Source organism: Neofelis nebulosa, chromosome 1 (assembly GCF_028018385.1).
Source record: "Neofelis nebulosa isolate mNeoNeb1 chromosome 1, mNeoNeb1.pri, whole genome shotgun sequence".
Classification (NCBI taxonomy): Eukaryota; Metazoa; Chordata; class Mammalia; order Carnivora; family Felidae; genus Neofelis; species Neofelis nebulosa.
The window spans coordinates 143,969,492-143,983,579 of record NC_080782.1 but is presented as its reverse complement, the minus strand read 5'-3'; the positions used below and the strand labels follow the sequence as shown (position 1 = coordinate 143,983,579).

The window sequence follows — 14,088 nt, the reverse complement described above, 5'->3', positions numbered from 1 at the left end:
GACTAGCTGGGCTCTGTTGGAGGGTTCTCAGTTAATGTTTCCCATATAGAAGCAGCCAGAACCTGGCTTGAGCTGAAGTTACCCCTAAGCAATCAACAGAGCTAGACATCCAACATGGCTCACTCATATCACTGAATGAAGGCTTTTGGGAGCTCAGCTGGGGGCTGCTGACCTGAGGACTTCCAAGTAGCTTTCTTTTCTGGGTAAGCTTCTCACAACATTGAGTTTGGAGATCCCCAGAGGGGTGTCCCAGGAATAAATGTTTTAAGAGACAGTAAGAAAAATTTGCCTGCCCCTTGAAGCCTGGATATAAAGACTGATATTACATTATTTCCACCATAGTATGTTGGTCAAAGCAGTTGCTTGAATCTGACCTGAGTCAAGGGGTAAGGGATATAATCAGGATATTTGTGGTCCTCTTTAACCTATTACTGCTTGAATGAATCCTGAGTAAAAGTAATGTCCACCACACTGTCCTGTGGATACTCACTTGAATATAGTCGCTTTGGCATTGTTGCTGATTACCCTACTGCTAAACTTGTCTATCAGAGCATCCAAATTACATCTGTTTTTGAAGTTAATGGTCCCTGGCATATTCCACTATCATGAACCTTAGAAACTTCCTTGTCTAAAACGCAGGCCTCTTCTTCATGACCTGTTCTTTCAGCACCTTATCTTCCTGCTTCCAGGATATTAGGATAGTACTATGCCAGAAGGGGCATTTCAGTCCATGAGCCCCTCCCCAAATTGTTTGATTACATTTACACCCGAAATCTAAGTAACTTAATATATTGATATATTAGTTGACACATTTTAGACCTTGTGCGATAAGGTTCTTTCTTTAATGAGCTATAATTGTGGGGGGCAATACACTGGGAAAAACAGAAAAATTCCCACTCTGCTGGAATCTTACCCTCCAAATCTTACCTGATATTTCTGTTACACCTACCCTTCTAATTTGACCTGAGGATTTGGGCAAATCCAAAGGGACTCCTGTCCAATCACTCGCATTTCTGTTTTTCTTGGGCTTTACCACTCAGTTCCAGAAGGTCTTTCTACTTCCCTCTTGTCTTAAAAGAATAGCCCCTAAGTCCCGTCCTTTCTGCTATTACTAATAGTAAAAACAATCCAGTTTCACCACAACTAGTACTCTCTAGATGAAAGGAAATATTTATAATTTAGAAGGGGAAAAAATCTTTCTCAACAAAGTCTGGGTTTCAAGAATATTTTCTCACTATGATACGCTTCACTAATGCCCTATTTGTTCTAGTTGGCAAATTACAGTGTGCAAGCCAAATCCCGTGTGTGCACCAAATTGAATCAGTTTTTGAATGGTCCAGGAGCTAAGAATAGATTTTATATTTTAAGAATGCTGTTAGAGAATACACACAAACAAATGATCAAAGAAACAAACACCCTCGCAAACAAAAACCAACAAAGATGAATCTGAGACAGACATGTTACCTGACTCACAAAGCTTAAAATATCTATTATGGTGTTTTACTGAAAAATGTTTGCCAACTCTTGCTCTGTATGGCATCTTCTCTCCTCCAGAAGTGATGAATGCCTTTGCTCAAATGCTTAGGGAGACACAATGAAGCTTCGTACTTCAATTTAACTAAAGCCATTTAACTTTTTCTCTTAAAAAAAAATCCCCATTTCTTGCATAAGATCTATTTCAATATCTTACATATATTGAGTGTTCAGTAAATGCTTATTTCATTTCCAGCCCTCTTATCCTCAATGAAGGTGATCAGGAGGGAATGTTTGTGATTTAACTAAGCAAAGAGATTAAAGCACTTATGTTTTAGAAGCTTAGAGTATAGTTAATGGTATAAATGGAACTGAACTGTTTAAAAGAACATGGTCAGGGGCGCCTGGGTGGCTTGGTCGGTTAAGCGTCTGACTTTGGCTCAGGTCATGATCTCACAGTCCGTGAGTTCGAGCCCCACGTCAGGCTCTGTGCTGACAGCTCAGAGCCTGGAGCCTGTTTCAGATTCTGTGTCTCCCTTTCTCTCTGCCCCTCCCCTGTTCATGCTCTCTCTCTGTCTCAAAAATAAGTAAACGTTAAAAATAAATAAATAAATAAATAAAAGAACATGGTCAGTTTGCTTAGAAACAAGTTGAGCTTGATATACCCTTCTAGTGACCTCTAAGGGAATCATTTAAAAAATATATATGTATGCAATTTGTACAAGAGTCAAATCATTAGAAAGGAAATCAGAAAGGAGAAAGTGAGAATACCGGAGACCATGAGCACTTTAAGAGTCAGAAAAAAAAGGCCAGAGAAAGAACATATAGAACCAAGTACAAGTCTTTCTGGATGCCAAGGAAATAATAAAGAAAGTGACACCAAAAGAATATAAGCAGTTCCCCCAAGACACTTCAGCTAAATATTTGCAGAATCAATGTTCCAAATGTCAAAACTTATGCCTACTAAATGCTGACACGCCTTTCCCCAAAACCAACTTGTGTTAGTTTCCTATTTCTGCCTTAACAAAGTAAACTTGACCCTTAAACATCACAGGTTTGAACTACGTAGGTTCGTTTATTCATGTTCCCCTCCCCCCCCACCCCCCCCACCCCCCCCAGTAAATATACTGGAAACATTTTTGGAGATTTGTGACAATTTGAAAAACACTGGCAGACAAACCATGCAGCCCAAAAGAATCAAAAAAAAAAAAAAATGAGAGAGAGGTCATGAATGCATAAAGTATATGTAGATACTACTCTATTTATCATCGACTACCATGAAATATGCTAAAATCTGCTTATTCGATTTGATATTCTTGTTTTTCTTCCTCTATCTTTATCCCCATGCCTGAATTAAAATAACTGCTCACTCTTTCTCTTTTCTTATTCCCTTTTTCTTCACATGTAGCAGCTGAATCTATTTGAATATTCAGCCAGTGTATCATATTTTTAAGTACTCGTCCATTTATTTCAACATTTACAGCGTCCCTTACAAAGGATTTATCCACATATGCAGACTGCTCATGAGCTATCTGGTCTAAAACAGACCTTTCAGCTTTTCTGTCTTACTCGCTCTTCATCATTCTTTCAGATGTGTGTAAGAACCCAAAAGCGTCCTTTTCTCTGTTTCCTGTATGTATAGCTACCTCTCCCAGCATCTTCCTCCTGATCTACAAGTGACCCATAAATATGGAAACCCTGCTTCCTTTTGCTACTTCCCTGTTCAAAAGTCTGTAAAGAGGCTTCACTTATCAAAGGTATCCAAAACCAATCCTTTAAGTCCAAGTTTATACTCCATTATCAGGACCCACTTTGCCTATGAATTGAGCTCCATGACTCTGAGGGTGTCTCCTTCTACTGCTGGTAATCCGTCTTTAACCTTCTGATCACAACATGCTCATTCCAAACCGAAGGCATTTGTTCCTACATCCACCTTTTCCTGAACTAGCTTCTCTCCTTCTGTGTCTTTACCACAGTCATTTTTATACCTTATGCTCAGGGTTCCTTCAATGCACTGTCATTTTCAGGCAGTGAACTATAAGACACCGCTAGTCAGGAAACAAAGAAACCATACATCTTCGAACAACTTGTCAGTGGTCAGTGGATAAGAACAGGGAAGGAGAGAAAGACAATATGTTACCCGTATACAATGAATAAACATCACAACCCAATTTTAGAAAATTGAAAAATATTAGAATCAATAAATATGGTATTTGAAAAAATGTTTATTTATTTTGAAAGAGAAGTAGCACGTGCAAAAGTGGGGGAGAGACAGAGAAGGTGGCTGGGGGAGAGAATCCCAAGCAGGTTCTGCACTGTCAGCCCAGAGCCTGACATGGAGTTCAGTTGCACAAACCTTGAGATCATGACCTGCGCCAAAATCAAGGGTTGAACGCTTAGCCGAATGAGCCACCCAGGTGTCCCGGTAAATATGGTATGCTATTTCCAGTGTTTAGTCCTCTTATCATTAAGCACATATAAGCTTAGGTATAGAAACAATGTATTTGACTTTTCCAAAGTAAGCCATGCCTTTTACCCCTATGCTTAATGTGTACTTTCCCATATGTTGGGCACATATTAACTGCCAGTCATATGGTCAACTTAGTTGGATAGAACTGAATGTTCTATTGAGAGTTTTAAAATTTTAGCACTTCATGGTAGAACAATTTTTAAAAATAAAGCAAAATTCATACTTCAGCCAAATTACAGCCAAACTGTGTTTATGTCCAAAAACAATTTTTACTGATGAGTCAACATCCCGCCGAAGTGAATTTATATCCTCAAGTGCTTTTTACCGATGAGACCGTTAAAAATTGTAATGAGATTGTGCCACCTTAGTCAAACAAGACAGTAATAAATGTAGAGAAACCAAGTTGAATTTAAAAAGCCAATGCCCACTTTAATAAACTGAAAACCAAGAGAGCCAGCAAAAGTATCCACTCCAAGAACGGAATTAAAATGTACCGAACAAGTGAGCCATTCAATCTTCTTTATGGTTCTGTGGCCCAGTTCTACCGACGGATGTCATGCTTCCTCAATCACTACCTCATCTGCTTAAGTCTCACAATCTGATGATTTGACCTTACTTCCAATCCTAAGGTGTTAGACAACTGATTATCTTCCTGACGTCTACTCTTAAAGCAAAGTCATAAATGCATTCTACCTGCAAGCGAAGCATGCAAGGCAACAAGAGGTTCTCCGGGGAAGCGTTCCTCATGGCTGTCCTGTTACTTCTCCCAAGCGTCAACAAGGGTAGCCTTTCAAAGGCATTTGAGAGCCTGACCTGGAATAATGCAGTCTGTCTCCAAGAAAATCATCTTTTTTTTTTAACGTTTATTTATTTTTGAGACAGCATGAATGGGGGAGGGTCAGAGGGAGAGGGAGACCCAGAATCCGAAGCAGGCTCCAGGCTCCGAGCTGTCAGCACAGAGCCCGATGCAGGGCTTGAACTCACGGACTGTGAGATCATGACCTGAGCTGAAGTCAGACGCTTAACCGACTGAGCCACCCACGCACCCCAAGAAAATCATCTTCTATCTAAACGTGTAAGCAGAATAAAGATAAAAGTGCCACAGTGACCCATGTTGCACATTGACCCATGTCAATGAGGAGGTGATGTGACATGGCCGGAAGCAACAAAAGATTCCTCACTCTAAAATTTAAAACAAAACAGAGGGGAAAAAAAAAAAAAAACTAAAAGGGAGTTGTAATTGCTCTGCTGGTGTTAAGAGGTTGCATATGAAAGCACAAAAGGGAGAGGCTCCAGCAAGCATCAGCTTTTGAAGGATGATACTTCTAAAATGCTTCATAGCTCAAGGGCTCCTGGGTGGCTCAGTCAGTTGACCGGCCGACTTCAACTCAGGCCATGATCTCATGGTTTGTGAGTTCAAGTCCCACATCAGGCTCTATGCTGACAGCTCAAAGCCTGGAGCCTGCTTTGGATTCTGTGTCTCCCTCACTCTCTGCCCCTCCCCTGCTTGCTTTCTCTCACTCTCTCTCTCAAAAATAAATAAACATAGAGAAAATTAAAATGTTTCACACCACAAAAAATTACCGAGCACATGCATGGATTCTGTGCCAGACAATTAAAACAGGAGCTCATATAAGTATTGTGTGAACATCACTTTTCTTGTAGGAATATATTTTATATTATAAACCACACTATTTGAGAGGTACTAAAAGAAAAAAAGAGACTTAAAATGTTTCCAGGCTAAATGCTTTTTGTTTTTAATTGTAAAACATAGCAAATTCTTGTGTTGATAAAGCACTTGCTTCTTTGCAAATACTTTCATTTTCTACCTACTCACTGGAAACATCCCTTTGGGAGATGCCTCAGTTTCAAAACTGGTAGCCACATTGTTGTGTAGATATTTTCTCTACAGCACCTTCCTACCACTCTCTTTTAATTCCTCCCCAAACTAAGGAGCCTCACAATTCAAAAGGTCTTAAACAAAGAAAGTTAAAGAAAGACAGTCCTTGAGGCTAAGTGTATCAACCTGCTTGCTTTTTTTAAACACAGAAATTAGTATGTTTTGAGACGTTGCAAAAATCAGCAACCAGCTTAGTGTACGTTAAGTGGGTGTAAAATACTATATCTGTGTGAGTAGTTTTTAGCATTTCTTCAGCAAGCCTCTTAAATATCCTTCACAAAAACTGAACATTCATGGAGAACGTAAGGTTTGACAGTGATCACCGGAACAGGTAGGAAAGAGAAAAGCTAGCATCTAGGAATCACCTCCAACAAACCCTGCACAGGGCTAATGTACTCCAAAAGCATTGAGCCAGATGCCTCCACTGTACAAGAACTGTGATAGTTTGGAAGTGATTGCCCATTTAATCTGAGGCCATCCAAGTTACGGCACCATATAAGAACCATGATATTACATTTTCCATTTGTGTATTTTCTGCTAATAGAAACCATCTTGCCTCCTTGGCTCAGCCAGGCGCCCACAGTGCCTGATTTGCCTGACCCTATGTATGTGAACTGGGGTAAAATCAAAGACAAGGGAGCATGAAAAAGAGGATTTAAAAGGTGAGAAAGTGTTGATACATTAATTCAAGGAATAAAAATGTAGCTGGAAGGCTTGCCTAGCTGTCTCTAACTCTCAAGGAAAGTTAAAAGAGAGGGGAAAAAAAGATGGCTTTAACAGCTACACTTCAAAGAAGACACAGCTAGTTTTAGACCTTAAAACCTTGGTGAAATTTTTTCATTCCTTTTGTTGTCTATTGGTTACTAGACATTGACAAAGAAAACAAACGAAAAACTCAAAACCATGTCCATTCTTATTCAGTTACTATTTGAGAAGTAGATCGTAGATCATTTGATTTTAGACCCTGCGAAAGAAAGATAGCTATGACCAAAAACAAAAAAAAAAAAAAAAAAGAGCAGGAGTTTTCTACAGAAGGAGCAATTCTTGTTCATGGTTTGTAAGTAGACAACAAGGAGAACTACGAAGTATACCAGGAAGCCACCCCTAAAGCCCTAAGTTATTCTGGAGGGCTGTTTTCAGGACAACCCCTCTTTGTAAATCCAGACGTATCTCAATACAGCTTTAAAAGGGGGAGCAGTTGTGAGATCACAAGAAGAAAGGCGGGGGCGGGGAAGAACACCGGAAGTATCACAAGGAGCTGGAACCTGCCCACCATTCTCCTGGGAATAGACCACCTCTCCTAAGGGGCTGCCATCTAAGTGAAAACCAAACTCTATCAGAAACAGATTTTTAAGATTCTGATTACAAGACCTCCACCTGCCAACTGATGAATCCTACCCTCTGGGGAAGAGGCTCTGCAATCTCTACCTTTTAAAGGACTCCCAAGTGATCTTGGTAACCAGCTGGTTTAGACCCTATTATTTTATACATACTTAATTCTTAATTGCTTAGATTCGTTTGACTTTATTGCAAGCACCTGAGAAGGATTGACTTGATTCACAGGATTTTTTTTTTTTTTTTTTAAGTATTTGGTAGAATTCAACAGTGAAGCCATCTGATCCTGGGTTTTTCTTCGATGAAAAGTTTTTGAATAGTGATTCAATCTCTATACCATACCAACTATGGATCTGTTCACATATTCCCTTTCCTTATGATTTACTTTGGAAACATTGTGTACTTCTAGGAATTTATCCACTTGTTCTGGACTATCCAGTTAGCCTATAGTCTCTTAAAATCCTTCTCATTTTTGTGTTATCATTTGTAATGTTCCTTCATTTCTGATTTTAGTATTCCCTTGTTCTCACTTAGTTTGGCTAAGGGTTGATCAATTTTGTTTATCTTTTTTAAAAAAACTCAGTTTTATTGATTTTTTCCCATTGTTTTCCTATTTTCTATTTCATTTATTTTTGCTTTTACTTTTGTTATTTTCTTCCTTCCACTAAGTTTGGCCTTGGTTTGTTATTCTTTTTCCAGCTCATTCAAGTAGGTGTAAAGTTAGGTATTTTATTTGAAACCTTTCTTCTCCTTTAGTGTACTTGTTCATCCCTGTGAATGTCCTTCTGTATACTGATTATGCTGCATCCTTTAAGTGATAGTATTTTTATTCATTTTCATTTGTCTTGAGGTATTCTGCAATTTCTATAAATTTTTTTCTTTTACTAAATAATTGCTCAAAAGTATGTTGTTTCATTTCCACATTTTTGTGAATCTTCAAGATTTCCTTCTGCTCTTGATTTGTTATTTTATCCCACTGTGGTCCAAAAAGATAGAAAATATAACTTTAACCTTAAATTCATTGAGATTTGTTCTGTGAAGTAACATGTGATTTTCCCCAGAGAAGGAATCAGGTACACTTGAGAAAAATGTATATTCTGCTGTTTCAGGTTGAAATGTTCTTTATATGCCTTTAGTTTCATTTTTGTTATCTCACTCTATGGGGAGCCATGAGGGAAAGTTATGGCATCTTCCAGCCCAAGCTATTGTCTGTGTTCTCCCACAAGATGCTAGATTGCAGTGGACCCATCTGAGCTCCAAGTCTTGCAGAACTGAGATAAATCCTCTGGGGAACCCCCTTGGAAAGTTGGGGAGCTAGACATGCAAAGCAACACTGTCCCTCCTCTGGGAGAAGCTAGGAGCTTCGAGGTCTCTTTCTGATCCTATGGCATTGACTCAGGTAAGGGAATGTTGAGAGAGTGTGCCATATCTCCTTACCAGCTTCAGTAAGTCTGGTTTTCTGTTTTTCCAGAGGGCAAGAGCCTTTCATTTAGTTTCTGAATTTCTCAAAACGATTTTATCTGTAAATTGTTGTTCAATTAGTGTGTTTGTGGGAGTAAGGATGGCCTGGGGCTTTCTACTTTGCCATTCTTGGGATGTCACTGAGTCTAATTAACTGTTATATATTTAAATGCAAACAACTGTGAGTTGAGATCTATGTTTATGAGACACAGTTCCTGAAGGCTTTCTGAGGGTTTTTATTTCCTTCTCAATAAGGAAGAGGTAGGTTCTGCACAACAAAGGAAACAACAAGCAAAACTAAAAGACAACCTACTGAATCAGAGAAAATATTTATAAATGATGTATCTTATAAAGGGTTAGTATCCAAAATATATAAAGAGCTTATAAAACTCGACACTCCAAAAACTAATAAGCCAATTAAAAATGGGAAGAAGACACGGATAGATACTTTTCCAAAGAAGACATCCAGATGGCCAAAAGATACATGAAAAGATGGTCAACATCACTAATCACCAGGGAAATACAAATCAAAACTACAATGAGATATCACCTCAAAACCTGTCAAATGGCTAAAAATCCACAATACAAGAAACAACAGGTATTGCTGAGAATAAAGGAGAAATCTCTTGCACTACTGATGGGAATTTAAACTGGTACAGCCACTCTGGAAAAGAGTATGGAGATTCCTCAAAAAGTTAAAAATAGAACTACCCCATGATCCAGAAATTACACTGCTAGTTATTTACCCAAAGAATACAAAATTACTAATTCAAAGGGATACATACACCTAATGTTTACTGCAGCATAATCTACAATAGCCAAATTATGGAAACAGCTGAAGTGTCCATGAACTGATAAATGGATAAAGAAGATGTGATATATATACACAATGGAACATAACTCAGCCATAAAAATAATGAAATCTTGCCATTTGCAATGACATGGATGGAGCTAGAGAGTATTATGCTAAGTGAAATGAGTCAGTCAAAGAAAGACAAATATCATATTACTTCACTCCTATGGGGAACTGGAGAAACAAAACAAACAAGCAAAGGGAACGAGAGAGAGAGAGAGAGAGAGAGAGAGAGAGGCAAACTAAGAAAGAGACTCTTAACTATAAAGAATAAAGTGAGGGTTACCAGATGGAGGTAAATGGGGAGATGGATAAAATAGGTGATACGGATTAGGTGCACTTGTGATATACACTGGGTGTTGTATATAAGTATTGAATCACTAAACTGTACATCTAAAACTATTAATACACTGTATTTTAACTGGAATTTAAATAAAAACTTAAATATGAGGTAAAAAGGAGCTAATTAAAGTGGAGGAAGAGATGAAAAAATGGATAAGAAAAGGAAGTATTTCCTATTGTGATACAGATTATAATTTTGCTTTAAAGGTAGTAAAAGGAGAACTGATACTGTAGGAAATCAAACGAGGATTAATAAAAGAAGGTATTAGTTGAAAAGGTAACAGAGTTGAGGACAAAAAATAGACATTTAATTAATAGAGAACTGTAGTTCCTGGAGAAAAGAAAATAACAAGTAGAGTAGACATCAACAATAAAGGAAACAAAAAATAAGAGAACTCAAACTATGGAATGTCTTAAAATCAAAAGTGTCCACTTAATACCACAATTAACAGAAAGGAACCCCATATCTAGACATTGCATGATTAATATATTTTTTAGTGTGTCCTTGAGTGGGGGAGGGGCAGAAGGAAGGGAGAGAGAGAATCCTAAGCAGGATCCATGCCCAACAGGGAGCCTGATGGAGGCTCCATCTCACAACCATGAGATCATGACCTGAGCCAAAATCAAGAGTTGGACACTAAAGTTATTCCAAGAATCTACAGGAAGAAAATGTTACCTACAAAGAAGGGTTCCATACCAGGAAACACTGGGGATATTTTATAGACCTCTGAAAGCAGAAGCAAATTCCCCAAATGTTTTACACAAGCATGTCTCATCTAAGAACACAAATGTATGATTCTGGAATGTCTCAGAAAATACACCACTGTGCATATGAATGCCTCAAGTTATAATCCAGGAAAGCAACAAATGAATAATAATATTCTCAAAAATTGAGAAGTTATGGAATAAAGATTTAATTATAAGCAGTGTAAGAAGTTAAAATATTAAGCCTGGGTATTGAAAGAGCGTTAAAAATCAAAGGCAACTATTCAATAATAACAAACTTTATCTAAAATCCTAGATTATGTCAACTTTGAAGGTTAAAATAAAGCTTCCTGATTAAATCTTGAATTAGAGATGGTCAAGAAAATTATTTTATTGTTTCATACAGTTTTATTTAGATAAAACTGAAATGTAATAAACTGCACATATTTAAAAGGATAGAAATTAATAAGTTTGGACCTTTGACTATGACTTTGAAACTATCACTACAATCAAGATAATGAGCCATCATCTCTGAGAAACTCATTTTATACACTTGTAAATATAACCTGAGCCCCTCCTATCCCCTCCTTACTCTAACTATAGATTTACACTTTTAACATTTCATATCAATAGTCATACTGTATTTATTATTTTTGAGATTCATTCATGTTGTAGTGTGCATTAGTTTATTTATTTTGCTTATTGTATGCATATATCACAATTTATGTGTCCATTTACTTGTTGATAAATTTTAAAAAGTTGATGAAAGACATGAACAGACATTTCTCCAAAGATGACCTACCTATGGTGAACAGATACATGAAAATATACTAGACATCACTAATCATCAGGGAAATGTACATCAAAACCACAATGAGTTATCACCTCACACTGGTCAGAATAGCTAAAATCAAAAGCTCAAGAAACAACTATTGGTGAAGATATGGAGAAAAAGGAACCTTCACAAACTGATGAAAATGCAAACTGGTGTGGCCACTCTGGAATACAGTATAGAGGTTCCTCAAAAAATTAAAAATATAACTACACTGTGTCCAGTAATCCCACCACTGTGTATGTATCCACACTAATTCAAAGAGGTAGATGCATCCCTGTGCTAACTGAAGCAGCATTTATAATAGACAAAGTATGGAAGCAGCCTAAGGGTCCACCAACCGATGAATGCATGAAGAACATGTGATATATATATATATATATATATATATATATATATATATATATATATAACGGAACGTTATCAGCCATAAACAAAGAATGAGATCTTGCCATTTGCAACAAGGTGGATGCATCTAGAAAGTATAATGCCAACTGAAATAAGTCTGTCAGAGAAAGACAAATACAAATGATTTCATTCATATGGTAATTTAAGAAGCAAAACAAATGAGCAAAGGGAAGAGACAGAGAGAGACAAATCAAGAAACAGACTCTTAACCATAGAGAACAAACCAATGGCCACCAGAGGGGAGGTGGGTGGAGGAATTGGTGAAATAGGTGAAGGGGATTAAAAGTACGCTTACCTTGATGAGCCCAGAATAATATATGCAATTGTTGAATTGCTATGTTGTACATCCAAAACTAATATAAAACTATATAGTAACTACATCTGAATTGAAATTACTTTACAAAATGAAGGAAGATGTAAAATTTGATTTATGTGTGACACACGGTGTTCCAGGTTTCAAATATTCATGATTCAATCTTACCCTATTTAATTTTGGTAAAATGTGTATTTTAGAATAGATTTTACACATATATAAAATTTTATTTAGTCATTTTCCTATTTAGCATATTTATTACTGTATAAAGGCACTATACGATCAATGAAGAAAATGTGGAACAAAACTATAGCTGTGAATTCTGATACTAATTTTATGATAGTGCTTACTCTGGAAAATTTCCTTTCAATTGGGTTCATAGGTACGTTAGTTTTTTCTAGAATTTTTCCACTCTGAACTGAAAACAATTTTTCATGTAAACCCATACCAACACCCTCGAGGAGAATAAAAATACTCCTGGAATGTAGAGTAAAATTTAATGCTACCCAAGAACATTTTGAAATAATGGTAAGATCATTACAAATGCACAGACTCTATGACTCCCTTTTTAAAAGATTATATAATGCTGGGACAAATAACCATCCTGATAGGGTACAAGAAAATATATGTATCTATGAGGATAATCATCCTTGCCTCAAGGAAGTACAGATGTTAATCACATGTAAACACAATAAATAAGTAATTACAAATTGTGTTAATTGCTATGAGGCTAACTCACAGACAACGGAGAACAGCCAGGAATTTCAACTTCCACTAGTGTTATACATAAACTGGGAGTTGCACGTCAGCAAAACAAGTCCTTGTTGCTCATGGCTCTCAAAACATATACAAAGTCTATGTGATTTGACAAAATACGTTAAGAATGCCACACACGAAGGAGACTCGGGAACGATAGGAGAGTAGGAGGTTCTGAGCTCACCTCCTTCCACAGATATCCCAAGGCTACAACTATATATACTGCAACTTTTTGAAAACAACCTAAAGACTAGCAGAATCGTGTTCCCACAGGCAACGATATACAGAGACTCACATCAAGAGGTGTAGGAGGGGAACCAAACTCCTGCAGGGAAACCCACAAGTGGGAGAGATATCAGAGGTGAAGAGGTCCTACCAGAGGAGCAAGGGGATCAAGCCTCAGAATGGACAACCCTCAACCCCACAGTCCTGGGGATCTGAACCAGAAATGTGAGCACCCTTAATGTCTGGCTTTCAAAATCGGTGAGGCTTAACTCTGGGAGCCTTCAAAACCAGCTGAGCTTAACTTCAGAAGACCCAGCTGGCTACAGGAAACCAAGATTCCACTCTTCAAGGGCCGATACACTACACTCACTAGGTCCAAGACTCAACACAGGACAGCAGTTTGAAAGCACTACTAGTACACGAAAAGATTTACTAGTTAATTTTAGAGTGAGCACCAGATGGGTAGGGATGGTAGAAACTTTTACCAGGGTGGGTCCCATTTTTCATGCCTTCCTTCAGCCTAGTTGGTCAGATGCTGGGAGAAACCAGTTCTAACATTCCCCAATCTACCTGACAGCACTGTTCACTCACCCTGGTGTTCTCCTGTGGCGCTACCCCAACAGGGTGCCTTTCCAAATTGAGTCCCACCCTACCTAACCCAGGAGACAACCTTGGCTGAGACCAGCATCCCTCCAAAACAACTCCTGCCCCAGGGAGGGTAGGCAGCCCCAGCCACTGGCAAACCTACAACAGTTACTGCCAGGCCCCTCAGCCAGCTATGCTAAAGGCTGACATCACCCACCAGAGGACAGCAACTGCTATAGCCAGGCTTTTCAGCCAGCTGCCTTAGGGCCAGGCCTGCTAGCTAGTGCATCCTTAGCAGTTGTGGCCCAGCCACAACAGGAGGGCACATGTACCCCACACAGGGGACATCCCTGGAGCACCAGTTTCTGGAGACCAGGGGGGATTGTGCTACTGGGCGCCACAGGATGCCTTCCAACAAACCCACTACTTT

General features: G+C 38.3%; 1 long non-coding RNA gene across 2 annotated transcripts in view; it reads left to right on the top strand.

Moving 5' to 3' along the window:
• Positions 1-7,098: 7,098 nt before the first annotated feature.
• LOC131516870 (uncharacterized) overlaps positions 7,099-14,088 on the top strand; it is a 37,370-nt gene continuing 30,380 nt past the window's right edge. For both annotated transcript variants that reach the window (XR_009264280.1, XR_009264278.1), the window contains exons 1-2: positions 7,099-7,298; positions 8,405-8,577. This is a non-coding gene — a long non-coding RNA (uncharacterized LOC131516870). The remainder of the gene's footprint in view (positions 7,299-8,404; positions 8,578-14,088) is intronic.